Source organism: Amblyomma americanum, chromosome 5 (assembly GCF_052857255.1).
Source record: "Amblyomma americanum isolate KBUSLIRL-KWMA chromosome 5, ASM5285725v1, whole genome shotgun sequence".
Classification (NCBI taxonomy): Eukaryota; Metazoa; Arthropoda; class Arachnida; order Ixodida; family Ixodidae; genus Amblyomma; species Amblyomma americanum.
This window is the reverse complement of record NC_135501.1, coordinates 92,419,160-92,424,744: the sequence shown is the minus strand read 5'-3', so window position 1 is coordinate 92,424,744 and position 5,585 is coordinate 92,419,160. Positions and strand designations below refer to the sequence as shown.

Sequence of the window (5,585 nt, the reverse complement as noted above, 5' to 3'; positions counted from 1 at the left end):
TTCGGGTGTGCAGAGTAACAATTTGGAGGCTAACTGAATTGTGTACATTTGGGGTCCAAATTGAAAAGAAAATTTGTAAAATAGACTTTTCCTCTCTTTTCATTAAAATGTACATTTTTTATAGGTGCGTGAAATAATCTGTGGTTGTTTCTGGTTTAACTCCTTTAAAGAGAGCCGGAAAAATACTCTACAAAACCAATCATGCCCAGGGCATTCTTGTCTCTTAAGGAACATTAGCTGTATGGAAACATATATCCTACTTTTTAGTGATGTTAAGTCTCTGGTGATGTTGAAGAGCTGATGGTTATAAACAAGGATAGCATAATTTCTTATATGGTCTTCAGAACCGTTACTGTTGAAATCTTGATAACAACTGCACCAAGGTTCTAAATGTTCTTTTTGACTGGCTACGCAGGCAGCAGCGGAACATGTGAAGCGGAAACTCCCCAACAAGACTTTAGCTCCACAGAGCTTATAACAGAGCCCTCAGCAGAGCCTACAGAAGAGCTCTCATTAGAGCCCATCGCCGATCCTGCAGCAGAGCCTACATCAGTATCCAACCTTTACCCACAGCACTGATGTAGTGGCCCCACTAATGGTCTGTAGGCTTGATATGCAGGAACATCTGTGGGCAAAAGTAAAATATTCTGGGGCGCGATTACGGATCAGTCTCAAAAAACTGTCTCAATATTGAGACAGTGACGTCAAAATGACGACACCGAGAAATGCCGACCGCCGAATCGGCCAATGCGGAGCAAGGAGGCGGTGGGCTCCGCCCCGAAACCAAAAATCGCACGACAAGGGACCGTAGACTAATGTTTTCCAGTAAAAACGCAGTGAATAAAAACGAGTAATGTTTTATTTTGCTAAGTAACTGTATTTCAAACCCAACAGCACCAAGCAAAAGAACCAGTGTTTTTATTTTTGCAATTAAGTTTGCTGTTCAGTCACTTTTTTTGCCGCGAAGGTGTGCCGTCAGCGGTATAGCGTGAACATGTTAGTCTGAAAATGAACAAAAACGCAATGAAGAAAACAAGTAATGTTTTATTTTGGTAGTAAACTGTGTTGCAATCTCAACAACACGAGGGAAAATTAGAAGCATTCTCAGTTTTGCAATTAAATTTGCTGCAGGTTAACTTCTCTTGCCATGAGGGCGCGCTGGCAGTGGCATAACGTGAACATGGCGGTCTGCAAAAAAACAGCTGATTCCATGGCTAGTTCCTGTTTTTTCGCGTGTCGTCTAAAATCAAGGTACTTTGCGGATGTCTTAAGTGCGCAGAAAAATCTGATTGAAGGCAGTGAATGCTACGGGCCTGCCGAGATCAACTTACAAGCAGCGCTCGGCTCGAAAATCGACGAAGACAACTTTAGTCTGTGTTCTCGGTCGGCGCCTATCGATCACCGAGTGACGTGTGGTTCTGTTTATTTTCTTTAGAAAATACCAGAAAACCATGAATCATCACATAGAAGCAACTGCCGACAGACAGGTGCAGCTGCTGATAGCTTGCAATCTCGGTGCGGGAAATGAGAGCCGACACGGCCTGCCTCTGTGGCAGCACTCTTCTGCCTCGTAACCAAGTGTTGCCGCCCACATCGGGCTAAGCACTTGATGTTCCGTTTGTATTTTTGTAGCTCTGTTCGGTTTATGTTCACTTGTTGCCGTAGTTTATTTTTTTTCCTGTGCAAGATGCAGAAATTGTGATGTTTATGCTCCACTTTGTTTAGAGAGAAAGGAAGCACTTGACTTGATAACTTTGCTATTGTCACCGAGGAGAGAAAGAGCTTGTTCCATTAACGTTATTTACTGATCATGTAGTAGATCCAGGGTCAACCTGGAAAGAAGTAGTTTGCTTGTATAGAGGCTAATTGCAACTGGGCAGAAAGTTGAGCAAGTTTGTTCATGTTTGCTGGTACACAGCGCTTGAATTGCATATGATCTAGGGCAGTGAGGTAGGTAGGACAGGGCAGTGATGTGTAATATTGTATTTTGCTCAGCAGGCGGAGTGATGTTGGTATAACTGGGTTTGGTGAGGGCAGTGTTTGAAGGGCTTTAAATACTTTGCATAGCTTCTAACATGCACTTCCTTTCAGGTCGGAAGACCACTTGTTTTTTTTTAAATTATGGTCCATCATATCTGAGACACCCTGTATACAGGCCACTCCAGTTTGAAAGGGAACAGCCAGTTGAAAATGACTAGGACATTAAATACCTAGGCGAAAAGTAGCTTGACAGCAGTTGCACTTATCACACATATTATATGATAGCACAAGGAGCTTGTCCGGCCATTCGGCATTGTCACCATCTCGTGTCATCATGGACAAGACTTCATAGCCCTGTGTTACGCAAACCAAGCTAGGTGTCAGTTATGGGGCAATAACCGAGTGCTCAAAATTTTCCACAATGGAGCTGCCTGTATATTCTTAGAGCTGTAGAGCATTTCCAGTAACGGTGTTGCATGATTTGTGATTGTAAACTAACCTCTAATCACACACCATCTCCTTGATGATGTGTCTGTGATGTTTACACATCTTTGTCTATCAGTGAAGATGTTCTAGTCATTCAGCAGTCATTGTAGCCACTGCACCTTACAATCTTTATTATGCATTGTTGTACAGCGGTTTCCTTGAAGTAGGTACAGCTTTTAGCACAGAGCGAAACCCCTAGTCCCACACCATTACGCTAAAAGCTTAGCTTTGGTATTTACACTACTTATATGTGCCAAAATGTTTTGTAGTCCGGAAAATGCATCATGTACACTGTACTATGCCATATTTATTGTACAGGTAACCTCTGTATGAAAGAAAACATGCACTTTGAACTCAATTTTTCAGATATTTTTTCTTAACTGCACTCAGAAATGCCATACGGTAATTGTACATCAAGGTAAAGTATGCTTGTATGTACACTGCCTTTTCTGCAATAGAAACACTCGTGTCAAATGCTGTGCCTAAAAAAATAAACGCGCTTACTGAATGTATGGTGCAATAAAAAACAGCTTTTTGATTCCAAAAAGCATCACAAATATTTCATGCCTTATTCCAGCACTACACGTTTGGTTCATGCATGTTCGTCACACAGGTAATGACCACAGGCACTCCACCAAGCTGGAAGGAGACAGCAGAGAAGGGGCAGGTGGGCTGACATAAGCATTGACAAAAGAGAGTTCAAAATGATGCTTTTCAGAAATTGGGTGAGCTGCTTCAACACCTTTTCCGTCTTCAGGAAGAGACTGTGCAACACGCTGCTGAGGGACTGGAAGATATACTAGCAAACACACTGAAAATGAAGTGGCAGCCGGTGGGGGGCACTTGTTTGTCACTGCTGGCTTCTCGCTGCACACAGGTTGGCCAAGGGCACAACCACATCACACAATTGCTCACACACTTGCAGATGTGTGTTATGCAATGACACAAGGAAATGACAGTGGCAACAGGGGAAGAGTGCCTGATATGACTCTCTATGCCAGCATGGTGAGTCGTCTCTGGACGCTAGATTTTCCATCGCAACTGCCGCTGCACCATCCCTCGGTACGCCTTCCTCTGGAGACAGGTCGTCCTAGAGAGGCCAAAAGTACAGCACCGCATGCTCTTCTCAGGAGGCAGGTGAGGAGGGATCCCGTCTGTACGAGGCAGCCACCATTTAGAGGTGGCCCGTTGTTATCTGGGTCAGAGGCAGTGTCGCCTGCACCCTCTGCTGATATGGGCACATCCAAACAGAGGCTGTAAAGTGCAACACGTGCGGTGATGATGCGCACTGTCCACTTCCACTGGCACTGGTGCATCCGGTGTCCTTGAAAGCAACGGAAGCAGCTCTTCGGCACACCAATACAGCGCTCAGCCAAAAATTGTGTGAAAGCATGTGGCGTGTTGTACAGGCCTTCTGCTGAGTCAGGTCTGTAATGTCATGCAACTGGTGCAGGCAGCCATGGCTCCAGTGGGTAGACATAGTCTCCTGCATAACAAAAAATGATGCAGCTAAGCATGTCCTTTCTCAGTGATCTCAACAGCATTACAGGACACTCTGCTATACAGTAGAAAACTCACGCCAAGTAGCCAACATCCAGGCTTTGCTGAATATGACATTCAAGAGCATACATACATGCAGGATTTAGTTGTATAAGTGAGCACTACTGTAAGGTCAATCTTTTGCCACCATATTCATATAAATGATGCGCTATGATTGCCTACAAAACACAAGCGCTGTCAAGTGCATTTTGCTTTGGTTTCTTCAACAGGAAAGGCTATGCATTTCAACAATGTAATATGTGTCCTGTGTTTCTGCTGCAATTATATTTAACAAAAGGAAAGGGCGGCAATACAGTGTATCATACTGTAAAGTGTCTGCATTTGTGTAACTGTCCAGACTGATTCTTGTAGCTTTAGCAGATCCGGCCAAATGCATAGTGCTGGAGCTCAATAGATGTGACTGAGTTCGCCCGACGGGTGACACGGCTATTTTACTGCTTACCCAGAAAAAAAATCACCGTCGTCCAGCAGGCCTTCCTCCGCCACGGAATGCCGCCAGACAAACACGTCGCGGAAGGATCCGGGTCAGCGCGAGTCCACGGCCAGGATGCACATGTTCGCGCCACAGATCTGAGAAAAAACAAGCACAGCCCGTACTCACTCTCGCTGCCGAGGCCCGCACTTGTAGCTCATGCACTTGTAGCACTTGAACTCATGCGGTCAAAAACAGTGGCCGAGGTATACTCACTATTACGTCCGCAGCGTACAACCGCTTGCGGCTCGTTCGCAGCACTGCCCCCAGACTCCTTGATAGTGATGAGTGCCCAATCGACACACCCGACGACGCCGGAGATGCTGCCGCGGCGAACGTTTAGGCAAAGGACGCCCTCCTTCGCCGCCGCCTTCTCCTCGGGTCTCCGCGGACAGCGAACACCCCCCTTCTGTTACCCAACGTTGACATTGGTCTCCGCTGCCCGCCGCAAAGGCTTGTTCACAGTCGGTTGGGCTGCGCCGACGTTTTCTTCATTTCCAACGGCGCCTTGAAACCCACCGGAGGCGAAGAAGCGCAGCGCGCGCAGCACCTGCCGCTCCACTGACAGCGCACTCACCCGCGCACTTCTCGTCGCACAGACACTGCGCAGTCTCCTCGAAATAACTCTCCCGCGCGTCAAAGTCGTCTTCATGCACCCTCCGACACCGTTGCTCGCGCGGTCACCCGCGTATACGACGATGTAAACAGCCGCCATTTTCTGTCTCAAACGTGTTGATACTACTTTTTCCAGTCTCAAAAAATCGTCTCAATCTGCTCGCATAATTAGATGGCCAACGTCACCACTTCTGCGCCATTTACGACGTCAGTCAGCGACGAAAAAAATCAAAATGGCCGCCGACCAATAGGAGAGAGCCAAATGATATACTTTTTGAGACAATTTCGATTGAGACTGATCCGTAATCGCGCCCCTGGAGTCATGCTTCCCTCCCCAACAAGTGATTTTCTGAGGAACCGAAACTCGGCCGTTGTTTCGTCCCCTGACGTCGTATTGGGGGGCACAACCAATTTCAATGACCGCCATCTTGAATTCTAGAAAGTTATCGAAAATTCTATAAAGGAGTTGGTC

The 5,585-nt window shown here is 46.3% G+C and overlaps 1 long non-coding RNA gene across 1 annotated transcript; it reads right to left on the bottom strand.

The window, feature by feature from the left end:
- Positions 1 to 981: 981 nt before the first annotated feature.
- On the bottom strand, positions 982 to 5,312 carry LOC144132581 (uncharacterized). Its single transcript, XR_013314859.1, has 3 exons — positions 4,715 to 5,312; positions 4,469 to 4,596; positions 982 to 3,952 (listed from the first exon to the last, which is right to left on the bottom strand). It is a non-coding gene; the product is annotated as an uncharacterized LOC144132581 (long non-coding RNA).
- Positions 5,313 to 5,585: the final 273 nt, after the last annotated feature.